Below are 16076 nucleotides of genomic sequence, written 5' to 3'. Positions count from 1 at the left end.
TGTCAGTTTTGCCTCCTCCTATTGTGACTCAACCAAAGTATAAAATTTCCACGGGCTGAACTATGGCATGTCTCCAATCTCTTATCTGGCAATGTAGACTCATATAATCTAGGTCAAAGCAGATAATTATCAGATCCTGGGATAAAGGACAGTGTAGATAACAACCTTAGGGTCCTTCCATACAGCCCTATATCCCAGAACATCAAGGCAGAATATTCCACAATACAGTGTTCCCTCACTACTTCGCAGTTCGCTTTTAGCGGACTCGCTGTTTTGCGGTTTTAAAAAGAATTAATTTAAAATATATATCGCTGTATTTTCGCTGTTGCATGGTGTGATAGATCTACCTTTTAGTCGGCTAGGCCGAAGCCTGCATAGCAGTGTCTGGCATCTTGGTATTCAAGAGAGCAGGAGGAGGAGTCAGGCTGACTCCTGATTGGGTGTAGCAATCGGGGGTGGAGTCAGCTTAGAGAGGGAAAGGAGCTGTCTTGTTTGACAGAAAAGGAGAAGAGTTTTAACAGCTGAGAGAGAAGGTTGTGATTTTTTAGATAGGGAGTTACAGCAGGGAACTGACAGGAGAAGAAGAGCTTTTGAGAGAGTCTCTAGGTTTGGGAATAAGGTGAAGACATTAGGCTAGAGTTTTACTACGTTGAGGGGACTAGTAAAAGAGAGCTGTGTCTTAGTAAACTTAGGAGAGGTTTACAGATACCTTATAGCCCAGGGACTGAGGCAGACTGGAGTCTGTGCTCTAAGAGAAACTGTGTCTTCAAGTAGAACAGTTTGTTAAAGAGACTCACAGCTGAAAAAGCTATTCTGTCAGGGGAACTGTTTGTATTAAGCAACCAAGTTACTGCAACTGCATCAAGATTCTGTACCACTCATTTCCAACGAGTTGTTGTTATTCTAAAGTTAAAATAAACTCTTTATTAGTTTACTTTTAACTGGTGTTTGCCTCAATCCATTCGTTTCCCTCAGAACTCATTCTCTCAATACATTTCTAAAGTCCAGTCAGCCATAGAAGTCCAAGAGCTCAAATATCCTTTTACCTTAAAATACATTCACACCCTTTTGGTTCCTCAGGCCAGCATTTCTGAGGTGGTGGCAGCTATTTCTACCAAGTACTTCGGTCACTTAGGATCAGCCTTTGAACCACGCTATATTGAAGGGCAGAAGTGTGATCGTGGTGTCCACCCTGCCCGGATATTCCTTTAATTTTACTATACATGGGTATTTGCCACCAACACTCACCAAGACGCTTTCCCTCCTCAGTCTTCCCTCCCTCCAGCCTTGAAGGGCTTTTCCTTCACTTTATTTTAAGTTTATAAAGACTTAAAATAGTGTATAACTAAATAATGTATAAATATTAAAATAAATATAGGGTCCCTACATCGTGGTTTTTCACTTATTGCGGGAGGTCCTGGAGCGTAACCCCTGCAATAAGTGAGGGAACATTGTATTTGCTTTGACTGGGTTATCTGAGGGCCCTTCCAGACAGGCCGTTATTCCAGGAGCATCTGCGCTTAAAAAACACAGATGTTCCTGTTAACCCCACCCTCCCAAGAAAGTATGTGCTTTCTGGGGTGGGTGTCCAGATGTCCTTCTGGGACTAGCCTGGGAGGACACCTGGAGACTCTACCCCCCTTCCCCAAAGCCCTAAACCCCCTTTTAAAAATAAAAGTACTTACCAGCTCCCATTGGGGAGTTTACTTTCTCCCTCCCCCCCCCCCCTTTCTCCTGGCCAGGCCCGTAGCCAGGATTTTGTTTCGGGGGGGGGGGGGGGGGGCTAAAAAATTTTCAGGGGGGGTTTGGGGGGGCTGAGTTTCGGGGGGGGGGCTGAGTCTGAGTGAAAGAGGGTCTACCCTAGCAAACCTTTTGTATCATTACCCCAATACCCCCATGCATATGGGATATATTGAGTATGGTGATCAGATCATGATATGAATAAACATAACAGTTTAAATAATGCACCAGTAAGGCCTTTTCGCGAACCACCATGAGAATTTGGGGGGGGGGGGCGGCTGAAGCCCCCCGAGCCCCCCCCCCCCCCGGCTACATGCCTGCTCCTGGCACATAATTTCTACACACCATGAGATCTGCTGCAGCTCTCCAATGGAGGCTGGTAAGTACAGGGTGAGGCAGCATAACTTCCTTTTTTAAAATGTGCGCCATTCATTCGGTTGAAGACGTAGCGGAGCGCTAGTGTTCTCGTTCGAGAGGCGGGAGTATAAAGTTGTGTCCTGACACAGTTCAGTCACTATCATGCGTTGGAACAGTGAGGAGCGTGCTTTTGCCGTTGAGGCCTACTTTTCGAGCGGATTTGGAGTGGCCGGCCCGCTCTCCAAATTTGGCCCCTTGTGATTTTTTTTCTACGGGGTTTTTTGAAATCCCATGTTTATGTGAACCGTCCAAGGATCCTACAAGATTTGAAGACCAACATCCAGGAAGAAATTGCCAACATAACGCCTGCTATGCTGGCAAGAGTCATGATAAACACTAGAAATCAGTTTACTCAGTGTATGGAGAATGGAGAATGGGGGATGTCACCTACCTAATTTGATCTTCAAAACCCTAAAACAAAACTTTAGGTATGGGTCTACATTATAAAAAAAATAAAAATTTCTGATTCATACAATGGGTTTTATTAAGTTTTGAAAAAAGGAAGTTATGCTGCCTCACCCTTTACTTTTATTTTTTAAAGGGGGATTTTTTTTAGCACTTTGGGGGAGGGAGTGGGCATTCCCACAGTTTTCCGGACTAATTGAGTCCAGAAAATGTGGGAATGGTGTCTGGACTGCAGTCTAGACACCGGAAGAAGTGGGTTTATCCTGCGCCTTCCAAGAAGGCATGTAATAAACCCACTATCTAATTAATTTGCCAAAAACCAGGGTGAATTTGGGATTGTCCAAAACATTGTCTGGACAGCCCCCTTTTTATTGAGGAAGTTTCCGCAATAAAGGGGCTGTCTAGATCTGCCCTGAGTCCACAGTCAGATAATGTGGGATTTTCTGCCTTGATATTCTGGGATATAGGGCTGTGTAGAAGGGCCCTTAGACAGCTTGTCTCCTGTGCTCCTTACATTCTGAACATAGGAAAGTTTTATTCAAATTCTCAAAACCACAGAGTCAGGGGTGGCTGCCTCGTTCAGGGTCTTTGATAGGAACACATGTGATCAGTGGATCTGGCAGGTGTTCTTCCTGTTACTGTGGCTGAGGAGGAGGAGGAGGAAGAGGAGGAGGAGGAGATGGCAGCTGGCTGCAAAGCCCAGTACTCCTTGGGTAATGCTTCCCCTTTTTACAGTAAGGTTCAGTCAGTGCATAGAAAACGAATTTGTGAAAGGAAATAGCAACCCTCCTTTTCTCCTTTGGTGAAGGGCAGGAAATGCAGCCGTACTGTTTCAGGAAAATCAAAGAAACTGGTGAATCGTTGATAGAGCATTTGATTTCTTTAAAATGTTGTTCTGAGTAATGACTAGGAGAATAAGCAACAATGTCAGACCATTTACCAACTCTACTGCAGAGATTCCAGAGAGAATTAATATGTGTGTGTTTAGAATGGATTCATAGGAAGAGCCCTTCTTGGTGAGACCCAAGGCCATCTGAGCTAATTTGATCACACTGTGGCCAAACAGTTGCTCACAAGAAACCCACCACCAGAAGAGGAACACAACAACACCTTCCCACTCATGTTTCTCAGTGAACTGGCTTTTAAAGGTACTTTGCTTTTGATACTGAAGATCTCATGACTAGGGACCTTACCAGAAAGACCCATGAATTCGCCCTGCATTGGGGTGAATCTGTGGGCTTTCGGCAGTGGGCATCGAGAAGCCACTGCTCCATGTCCCACATCGCCCACCTTACCTTCCTCCTCATCTCATGGGATTTCCTCCATTGAAGGGAAGGCAACATGGGAAGGCTCCTGTGTTGCTACAGTGGCGGTGGGTGCTGTTTCACCTCCCTTTTTGGCACGGAACCCGGTCAGAAATCCCTATACGTCATGTGAAGGGCTCTGTACTGAAAAGTGAGGTGAAGCAATGTATGACAAGCAAATGACTGCATAATAATAATAATAATAATAATAATAATAATAATAATAATAACTTTATATTTATACCCCACCTCCATCTCCACGAAGGGACTCGGGGTGACTTATTGGTCAAGCCCAATCACACACTTAAGAACATAGCATATAAAATATAATGATAACATAAAACAGCATAAAACAACATTATAACAACAACATAACAAACAACATAAGCAACAATCTAGGACATAACTTCAAGTCATAATAGCCATAGACTTCCATCTTTTGATGACTCTCAGTTACTGTAGATCCAGTGAATCAATGGTTGAGCATTAAGCTGTCATTGATTCAGTGGGTTTACTCTAGTGGAGATCAAAAATAGGATTGAAGTCATAGATGACTTTTTCCTCCAAGGATCTACCTAATCCAGTGGTTCTCAACCTGGGGTCCCCAGATGGTTTTGGCCTTCAACTCCCAGAAATCCTGACAGCTGGTAAACTGGCTGTGATTTCTGGGAGTTGTAGGCCAAAAACATCTGGGGACCCCAGGTTGAGAACCACTGACAATCAATGTTCAAAAACTTTAAACATTATGAAACAGTCTAGACTACCTGAAATGATACATCTTCATATGTGAATCTGCCCAAGTTTCAAGATCTTTGGTGAAGGTGCTTTTGGTGAGGACTATTTAAGGATTGCCCCCAAGCTGTGAAATTTCCCCTACTTGGATTTGGATTGATCCATTTTATAATTTCTTCCCATTAGCAGGCAAAGACCTCACCATTTAGGAGCCATGGTTCTTAACAACTTCATCAATAACCCAAAAGCATTGGGTTACACTTGCTTATGTCATTAATGTCCTAACTACTCTAAAACAGGCGTGGGCAAACTTTCTAACTTGGGAGCCACATGGTGGGCTGGAGCAGGGCGGGCAGACCAGGAGGGAGGGGGTTCTCTCCAAGATCCCTCCCTGTCCTTTCCTCCCCTTCCTCTTCTGAGGCAGAAAGTGAAGGAAAGACAGGAAACGTTGGGATCCCAAAAAGGTTAGCCTTGGTCTGGATGAGTTGGTGGATGGGAGAGACCCCATATTGTCTACTTTTTATATAGAATCCTAGAGCTGGAAGAGACCCCAAAGGGCCATCCAGTCCAACTCCTTGCTATGCAGGAAGGCGCAATCAAAGCACTCCTGATAGACAGCCACTGTAAAAAAGCCCCCAGAGAAGGAGACTCCTCCATACTCCGAGGCAGCCTAGGCCACTCTCCAAAAGCCCTTACCTTCATGAAGTTCTTCCTAATCTTTTCAGTCAAATCTCTTTCCCTGCTATTTGAAACCATTGTTCCCTTGTACCCTGGTCTCTAGAGCCGCAGAAAGTCACCTCCCCCACTCTGCCTCCTCCTCCTCAATGGGACCTCTTTACATCTTGAAATATGGTTCTCATGTTGAAATATGGTTCTCTACCTTCTCTTCTCCCAGCTAAACATCCCCCAGGAGGAAAGGAGTAAGGAAGGAAAGACAAAGGGGAAGGAAGGAATGAAGGGAGGGAGGGAGGGAGGAAGGAAGGGAGGAAGGAGAAAGCCAGAAGGAGGGAGGAAAGAGGGAGGGAAGGTTGAAAGGATGGAAGGGAGGGAGGGAGAAAGAGGGAAATAAGGATGGGAGGGAGGGAAGGAGGAAGGAAAGAGAGAAGGAAAGGATAGGATGGTGAGAGGAGGCCCTTAGAAAATAGCCCAAGGGGCAACATCTGGCCCCTGGACCTGGGTTTGTCCATACCTGCTCTACAGGGATCAGGTCCCATCTGACTTTGGAAGCTAAGCATGGCCATTCTTGGTTAGTGCTTGGATGGGAAAAGTGCCAATGAATAATGTAGGCTATATTTCAGGGCAAACCACCTCTGAGGATTCCTTACCTTAGTAAATCTTCTTTATTTGTCGTGTCAGGGCAATCAGTCAATTATATTACATTTCTAACAGAACAAAGCAAACAAACAGACAAAATACATTTTTTTTGAGTTTGGTAGTTGATTAAATGTCCTTTGACCAGTATCTGGCCACTTGAAGTGCTTCTGGTGTTGCTGCAAGAAGGTCCTCCATTATGCATGTGGCAGGGCTCAGGTTGCATTGCAGCAGGTGGTCAGTGGTTTGCTCCTCTCCACATTCGCATGTCGAGGATTCCACTTTGTAGCCCCATTTCTGAAGGTTGGCTCTGCATCTTGTGGTGCCAGAGCACAGTCTGTTCAGCGCCTTCCAAGTCGCCCAGTCCTCTGTGTGCCCAGGGGGAAGTCTCTCATTTGGTATCAGCCATTGGTTGAGGTTCTGGGTTTGAGCCTGCCACTTTTGGACACTTGCTTGCTGAGGTGTTCCAGCTACTGTCTCTGTAGATCTTAGAAAACTATTTCTAGATTTAAATCGTTGACGTGCTGGCTGATACCCAAACAAGGGATGAGCTGGAGATGTCCCTGCCTTGGTCCTTTCACTATTGGCTGCTACTTCCCGGCGGATGTCAGGTGGTGCAATACCAGCTATGAAACGTTATGAAATTCATGGAGTCACCTTAAGTTGACAGGTGACTTGAAAGTGCACATATACACATCATTAACAGTCTCCTGGCCTATGGGTATTCTTCATTCACATTGAATCTGAGTCTTTGTCTCTATATGTTCTGATGTTAATCATATGGCTCAGACAAGCGGAGCGGGTGTCTAGTAGTGATCTTGGATTTTGAAAGCATTCAGGCAGAGATCAACAAGAGCACCATTGTCAAGTGGTCATGGGAGTACGAAACAGGGATGAGTCAGAATTTCATATGGCTTCTTTTTGATGACAGCTTCTTGACAGATCTGATGGAAAGAATGTGAGTTTTGAAAAACCAGAATGTGGGAGGATATGAAATGGGTAGATTTGTCCATATATCCACATCCAAGCTTTTGATTGTTATTGTCGAAGGCTTTCGTTTAGCTCTTAAAACTCTGAATCCCTTCAGATTCAACTGTGTGTGTGTGGTACTGAACTGGGGGTGACACCTTTTTCTTCCCATAGTAGGTGTCTCTTTTTACACAGCCAAATGCCAGGTGGATGTAACATGTTCCTGCCCACATCTAGGGAGAACTAAACGTGGGAGGGAGAGTTTTGTGTGGCTTTTTAAAAAGAGTATGCAACTTTTGCAAGATTTTAATGGAAAATATGAATGCAGAGGAAAGCAAAGCAGCCTTTTCAAGACTCAGACTTTCTGTATACAACCTAAGTCATGGTCACTTAATTGTATGCATCTCAATCTATGTGTAGCTAAGGGCAATTTTGTAAAAACGGGAAACTTATTTTTTTCAGTCAAATTCCAAAAATCTCCCAGCTAGCATGGCCAATTGTTGTTGTTTTTAAGTTATAGTTGAAAAAAACCCCACAATTTATCTAAGCTCTTTCTCAGACTAACCTTACTGATTGGAATCTCCTACTTGACTAAAGGTGGGTAGAATGAAAAAAACGGTTTGTACTCCAGAAATTAGACTTGGTTGATCCAAATAAAAAAAGGTTCAAAACTCATTTTGGATGTAGGGGCTACTGGTGGTTCGATTCTAAAGTCACTTCCGAATTTTTTAAAAAAAATTCAATCTGAAACTTCCGAATTGATTTGCTAGTGTGGACACGAATGTGCAGTAGGAAAAAAACAGCACTGGCACTGGGGCAACTTCAGGGCATTCTCCCTTCCTCATTTTTAGACCAATCCTGGTGAAACTTGCTACAGTGGTAGTGAACCACAGTTAGCTCACCAAATTTCATAATTTTTGAGTTATCCATGGATTTTTGGCAATTTTTTAAAATAAAAAAAACATTTTTAATAACAAAGAAAATCTGTTCCTGGTTTGAAAGTATTATTTCCTGTTTGATTGGGTGGTCTTTACTTTGAAAGTAGTTGCTCTACTCCAAAAACTTTGTTTGTGTGGCACAAACTGTGATAAATTGGTGGAGAACAGAAATCATAGTAAAACTCCATCAAGGGACATCTAGACTGACCCCCTTCTTCTGGTCAGAAAGGCACCTTCCAAATTCTCCTGACATCAATTTGCTTCCTCTACTGAGTTGGAGGGGACCCTAAAGACACATCTATGTTTATTCCTTTTTGCAGATGCAATCAATCATTTTATTTTACCCTTACTTACTGACTGTAAAGGGCTAACTGGCTGGCTGTGGCTGGCTACTCCAGTGCCTTTTTCATGGCAATCAGGCAAAAGTAAAATGATAAATCCAAAGATAAGAAAATATCTTCTCGAGGCTGTGAAAACTTCTGTATTTTTTAAAGATACTAATCAGTCTTAAACTTCTCACCTTTTCAGTGGCTGTGTGTGCTCACTCAAGGTGGGAAACAATGTGTGGGTTGTTTAAGGTACATCTTAGGCCAAGTTGGGTGCCAAGGGGAGGAGAATGAAAGGTTGCTAGGCCAGTTCTCAGGGAAGAAACAGCCACATTGGAGAGGAAAATGCCTAGGTTGGCTACCGAGACTAAAGATTTCACTAGCAGGTTCCTCTACAACAGAGGTGTCAACCATAAGGGCTGACAGTTGTGGAAAAGTCAACAGCTCAGGAAAAACATAGCTTGGCTGTTTTTGCTCTTGAGATACTTGCCAGAAAAGTAAATGGAGGGAGATGCGTTGCTGTTGTATAGTACATTTTAAGTAAATAGATGATACTGATTTATTATGGAGCTGTAACCAGTGGTTCCCAACCTTTATTTGACCAGGGCCCATTTGACCAGCGACCACTTTGACCAGGGACCACTCTCCAACATTAGTACCAAAAGGGGTGAGCTGGTTAGTTGTGATGCTGTTAATATCTTAGCTCTGGACCAGTGGTTCCCAACCTTTGTTTGACCAGGGCCCACTTTGACTGGGAGCTACTTAACTGGGAACCACTTGACCGGGCACCACTTTGAGTGGGCCCACTTGACCAGAGTCCACCTTGACCAGGCCCCACTTCGATCAGGGACCACTTGACCGGGGACCAATTGACTGGGGACCACTTTGACCAAGGACCACTCTCCAACGTTAGTACCAAAAAGGGCGGGGCTGGTTAGCTTTGTGGAAAGGAGTGGAAATATATAATAAAAAAACATAATAGATACATAAAACAACATAATGAATTAAAGCAAGTCAAAATTAACACAAAACAATCGACACATAATCTGGAAAGCTGAAAAATTCATCTTCTATCCAAGTCATTGGTGGCAATGGGGGGGGGGGCTTCCTCCTAGCAGCTGCCTCCCTCCCTGCACTCCATGTGTAACCGAAAGCATCCAGTTTTTGAAAGCCACTGTTCTGTTGCAGGTGGTTAAAAAATGGTGGCAGAGCTCTTGTTGTTATGGGCTTCCGAATCAACCGAACCAACCAAACAAGACAAACCTCTATATAAATAAAAACAAAATGTTCATTTGTGGGATTAACAGAACTCAAAAACCACTGGACAAATTGACACCAAATTTGGACACAAGACACCTAACAACCCAATATATGTCCTTCACTCAAAAAATTGATTTTGTCATTTGGGAGTTGTAGTTGCTGGGATTTATAGTTCACCTACAATCAAAGAGCATTCTGAACTTCACCAATGAGGGAATTGAAGCAAACTTGGCACACAGAACTCCCATGACCAACAGAAAATACTGGAAGGGTTTGGTGGGCAGTGTCCTTTGCTTTTGGAGTTGTAGTTCACCTACACCCAAAGATGACTGTGGACTCAAACAATGATGGATCTGGACCAAACTCTACACGAATACTCAATATGCCCAAATGTGAACACTGGTGGAGTTTGGTGAAAATAGAATCTTGACATTTGGGAGTTGTAGTTGCTGGGATTTATAGTTTACTTACAATCACAGAGCATTCCAAACCCCACCAACGATAGAATTGGGCCAAACCTCCCATACAGAATCCCCATGTGGACCACAACAACGTGTGGCAGGGGATGGCTAGTCCATAATAAATCCGTGCACAAACCAAAATAATATATATATTTCTTGAGGCTCCACAAGCAGCTTTTGCTTCAACAAGGCTGTGCAGCTGAAAAAGTTTGAGAACCCCTGTGTGGCAACTGTGACACAGCTGCCCCACATTGTCTTGTGTCATCGGGGTGTGTATAGCAACACGGGAAGCTTCCTGTGTTGCCGCAATGGCGGCATGCTCCGGCTCCACCCTACTTCACCCACAGATTCCTGCCGGCATCGTTTGATGGGAGCTGGCAGGCTCCATGGGCAATTTAGGCTGGAGTCAGCATATGCTGCTGAAATCCTGCCCTTGTGATGAGGTAGTAAGTCTCCACAATTGCATGACTGTAAAATGTGGGGAAGAAGGAGGAAAGGTGGAGGAGATCCCCACCAAGGAGGCCCACAACTGGCTTTGATTGCTTCTATGCCCAGACAGAAGTCCCCTCTTGGGCTCTTCCCTCCCTTCCTCCTCCTTCCATCACCTCAGAGCTTAAGATTGGCTGGGGAGGCCCTGATCTCAGTCCTGCCTTCTTTACAGGCACGGCTGGCTGGGATGAGAGGCAGGGCCTTCTCAGTAGTGTCCCCTTGGCTGTGGAACTTCCTCCCTAGGGAAACTAGATCGGTCCCCTCCTTCCTGACCTTCCGGAGGAAAGTAAAAACCTGACTTTTTGAACAAGCCTTTGGGAATGCAGTGAAATATTTAAATATGGACTCATATGGAAGTGACTTATGGAATGGCTCAGACAATGTTTTTTGGACAGCAGTGAAGATATTGGTTTTTATATGTTTTATATGATTTTTATTGTATGATTTGATAAATCTGTTTAAATGTTCACATTTTATACTGTCTATGATTATGGCATCGAATAGCTGCTGGGTTGTAAGCTGCCTTGAGTCACCTTCGGGTTCGGGAAAGGTGGGATAGAAATATCGGAAATAAATAAATAAATAAATAAGAAGAAAAGAAACGGGAAGAATTGGTGATAACGTAGGAGGAAGTAGTGGGTTGGTCTGTGTGCGATAAGGTTTTGCTGCTAAGAAATGCTGTAATCTTAGAGTGGGTCTGAAGTTACACAATGAAAGACAGCAATTCCAATTTCATAGTGCTTTACAGAGGTTCTACCCAAGTTTGAAGAAAAAAAGTTTTAACAGCTGGCAACTCTATTTGGTGCCTCTACTACATTTCGTAGTAGCAGTCCTCCACACCTGTCCTGATCTGGCTCCAATTAATCATCCCCTGCCCACATCTCTCTCCTTTCACCTGTCCTCTTTGTCCTCAGTTTATTTCAATGGCTGAAATCCGAGTTCAAAGCCCCCAAATAGCTGAAATAACTCAACAGGGGGAGAAGAGGGACAGAATCTCATACTTTTCAATAGGCTATGGAAAAGCAAAGTGTTATGGTCTCTTGCAGGTTCTATATTCTCACTAATTGAAAATATTTGTCATACTGGCCACACTTTAACGTTACGTGACCAACTTGTCCCAGTTTACATCCCTCAAATGTCAGAGGCTATACAGTTTTTTTTCTTCGTGTCAGGATGAAGTCGAGCACAGATTTAGGAGGGTCTCACCCAGGAGGGAGAGACCCTACAGACCCACAAAGAAGGATCTGCTACTTTGGTGAGCAAAAGAAAGATGAAGCCGCAAGTAAAAAATTTCCCTAAGTTCCCAAATAAATCTCACCAAAGTTGAAGGAAGCGCCACTGAGTTGATTTTATTGCGATCCAGCTGGAAAGGATGCAAAGCCGCGATAATTCATCAAGCAAGCATACAATGTACACAAAATAAAGCTATTCCTGGAGCGTAGAAGTCCGAAATGCAAAAAGCAAGATAGCAGTTAGAATTAAGCTAGGAAAAATATGGCATCAAAATTGAGTTGTTTGGTTAACTCGTGGATATGGGGACTCGGGGGGTTTCAGTATCCACGGTTTAAAGAAACGCAGTTTCGGCTTCCCTGGGACACCTGGAAGGCATCCCGGTTGAGCCTGCGGCTGCCGGAAAACAATAGGTTCATGCATTAAAAGCTTGGAGTCAATGAACAGACACAATGCATCACTATGGAGAGGTGAAGGTTCCAATTCAGTTAGTCTTTATTAGGGGTTTGTTACAATGAAGAAAGCAAAAGGGAGAGAGCTCGTGAGTGGAAGAATCCCTGGTTGAGGCTGCTGCTGGAGCACATTCCATTGAAGTTGGTCCAATGGGGCATCCAGGAACTGCGGAACTCCCTGCAGCTGGTCAGATCAGCTGGAAAGCAGGGGCCTCGGGCGGGCTCGCCCTCAAGGAGCGACTTGAGAAACTGCAAATCGCTTCTGGTGTGAGAGAATTAGCCGTCTGCAAGGACATTGCCCAGGGAATGCCCAGATGTTTTTGATGTTTTACCATCCTTGTGGGAGGCTTCTCTCATGTTCTTGCATGGGGAGCTGGAGCTGACAGAGGGAGCTCATCTGCACTCTCCCCAGATTCAAACTTCCGACCTGTCGGTCTTCAATCCTGCCGGCACAAGGGTTTAACCCATTGCGCCACCAGGGGCTCCTAGGCTATGCAGTAGCAGGCCTACTAATAGGGGAGGTTATTGGCTTCTGTGTCAACTACTTCTGGGTTTTACTCTGAAACTTAGGGTAGGGTTGTCAGGATACATCCGGGACAGCACTCCTTTAGCTGTAATTATCAACAGACCTTGGAAGAGAATGAAACCTTGTCAAGTAGGATGAAGGTACTTGCCCCCCTTCACCTGTCACAGCTGTCTATTATCATCATGACTATTATCTCTCTGGTGAAGTTGTTTGATGCTCCTCTGTAACCCACCCCCTTCTCTGGCAGGCAATAGCTATGTTGTAGGAAATGGCTGTTACTCAAAGCGAGTTTGGAAAATGCGGAAGGACAGATACCTTCAACCCACATAGTGGAGCTTTATGACACCACCAGTTGTGCCACCCTGAGTCCCCCCCTTGGGGGTTGAGAAGGACGGGGTACAAATGTTTGAAATAAATAAATAATAAAATAATTGCATAACCCTTTTAAAAATCTAGATGGTTAACAAATAAATAAAATGAAACACACAAAGTCTTTATTATTTAAAAAGTATGCTGTATTAAAAATAAATTCATCACTGTACATTGTAGAAAAAACACATTTATAAAAAAAAATATCAGCAAACATGCATTTTGCTTATTTCTTCCATCCAAAAAGACAAAAAGGAACAAGTTCAGAAGGCTATTTTCAAAGCAGAAACAAGCTGTTGCATTTGTCTCAAAGAGACACTCTCAAATAACAATTTTCAGTGGCTGTCTTACAAATATTTATCCAGAGATAGGAAAAGTTACTTTGCGGGATTACAATTCCTTGAACTCTTCTCAATCAGCAAGACCAGTGACCAAACTGACTGCAATTACTGAGAATTATAGCTCCCTAAAATAACTTTTTTTCCAAGTTTTGCCGTTATCTGTGCCCTCATTTACACACCAATCTGATCCACTCTCTGGTTTTGAATAATGATTTAGACCAAGCATACTGTACAACTGAGTTTACCAGGTGAAAACTACAAGTTGATAGATCAAAACAGATCTGCTGCAATGCAGTTTTTAGCCAAGAACCCAGATTAAACATATACCTATAATGTCGCTATGATTTAATTCCCTATCTAGGAGCCCCCGGTGGCGCATTGGGTTAAACCCCTGTGCCAGCAGGACTGAAGACCAACAGGCCGCAGGTTCAAATCCGGGGAGAGGCGGATGAGCTCCCTCTAACAGCTCCAGCTCTTCATGCGGGGACATGAGAGAAGCCTCCCACAAGGATGATAAAAACATCAAATCATCCGGGCGTCCCCTGGGCAACGTCCTTGTAGATGGCCAATTCTCTCACACCAGAAGCGACTTGCAGTTTCTCAAGTCGTTCCTGACACGACAAAAAAAATAATTCCCTATCTGACTCCTTAAACCCATCTTAATAGCGATACAACTGCTGCTGGTAAGGGAGGCTCCGCAGGATGATGTGACCAGGCCACTTTTGCCAACAAGTGAGGTTGCAAGAGACAAATGCAGAGGATCCCATAGAGACTTGTTGCAATTCTTTATTGCAGCTTTTCCTCATGAAGGGACATGAGAGAAACCTCCTGCAGGATGGTAAAACATCCAGGCATCCCCTAGGCAAAATCCTTGCAGATGGCCAATTTTCTCACACCAGAAGCGACTTGCAGTATTTCATGTGGCTCCTGACATGAATTTTTTTTTTGCAGCTTTACTCGCTGTTATGAAAGGGCTTGTGACAGCATCCTGCTTGCTATCACTAGTAATCTCAATCACTCTGGATGGCTGACTGGCTCTTAAGGTAGGTTTTAGGGTTGTTTGTGATTGTCGCAATAATGATATGATTGCAAAAAAATTAGAAGCAGCAATGATTTTATAAATCTAATTTATGACACTATAAGTAACGACCTCATCGCAAAGGATTAAAAAAAGGTGGCACATGCCAGTTTGGCCCCGGTCACCATGGAGCCCAGCGGTTCCCATCAAATGATGCTGGCAAGGCTCCATGGGTGAAGTAGGGCAGAACCAGCACATGCTGCCACCATGGCAACATAGGAGGCTTCCCGTGTTGCCATAGGAAGCCATGGGGGGAAGCTGCATTATCGATGTTTCACCCCATGGGATTGCCCTTTACTGGAGCCAGGCAACGAGGTGTGTGGGGCGCCAGGTTCCCCACTCCTCTCGACGATGTGGAGTAACTCTGGCAGCCGTGTGACCAGGTCATAACAGGATGTCAACCTGGCTTAGTTACAGACAAAAATCACACCTTTAGTAACTTAACTTAAGGACTGTGTACATTCCTGCCTCACCTCTCTGTCTTTGAAATCTAACTTCTGCAAATCTAACTTTACCCTCCCCATTGTGCCACTGCTTTGGATGCCACAGATACCTAGGTGCTGCTTCTTGCCACAACTCAAAAACACATCAAGATTGTCCACACACTTGAAGCATATGTGCTCTCAAATGGAACCCTCCTAACATTATCAGTCAAGGGATGCTGTGCAACCATTCCATCTTTCCCTTTTCACGGGATTTTCTTTGGTGGTGGAAATGGAAGCAATGGGAAAACATTCCACAAAGAAAGCAGATATATATTCAAGTGTTGTCTTGAAGCATCTTACGTTGCCACTGTTTGGATTCTTTTTAAAAAAAACAAGTTAAAGAAGTAAATCTTTAAGACACAGTTGTCTTTGGTTAATAGTTAACATACTCTGGAAAAACATATAATACAGCATCATTGTTAACACCTTAAAATGTTCAAAACATGTTTTGAGCAGAAAAAAATGGCCGAGTTACACAAAAACAAATTGAATATGTATACAAGTGACAGAAGGAGAAGAGGTTTCAAAATGAAAACGGTAAACATGGGATCACATGAATCCTAGTTTGGAGGGAAAGACTGGGTTCAAACACTACAATACAATACAATACAATACAATACAATAAAATACAATACAATAGTACATTTTTTAGACTTCAGAGGAGATCTAAAGGACATATCAGTATCTTTTTCTTCTGTTTTTTTATTCCCTTATTGCATTTAGTGGGTTGTATGCAAAAATACAATCCTTCATCAAAAGTATTTTGAATAAAAAAAAGTTGTGCTCGTTTTCTAATTAAATTTTGAGTGAAATCCTAAAATGAGTAAAATCCTTAGATGAAATGAGAAAGTTCTCACAGGAGAAAAAGAAAATGGCGGAGGTTTGGGGGTTCTCATATGCCAAAACAAAATAAACAAATATTTAATCCCTGTAAGATTTCAAGCTCAACAATATTAAGAACCGAGCTTGGATGTCAATACTGGATAATGCTCGCATAATTGCTAGTAAGCTAAGAGGAGAATCTGTCACATATCTGCTGCAAACAAGTTGTGTGTAAGGAGAGAGTTCCCACTAATGCATATTTGGAAACACAGCATTGTGTTGTAGAGCTGCTGCACTGTGAAGATGACTCCAAGTGGCATTAAATGATCAGTGTAGACATAGCCTAAGATATAGAATCATAGAATCATAGAGTTGGAAGAGACCTCAAGGACCATCCAGTCCAACCCCCTGACAAGAAGCA

This window comes from Anolis sagrei, chromosome 6 (genome assembly GCF_037176765.1).
Source record: "Anolis sagrei isolate rAnoSag1 chromosome 6, rAnoSag1.mat, whole genome shotgun sequence".
In the NCBI taxonomy this organism is placed as follows: Eukaryota; Metazoa; Chordata; class Lepidosauria; order Squamata; family Dactyloidae; genus Anolis; species Anolis sagrei.
This window is presented reverse-complemented; position numbering follows the sequence as displayed.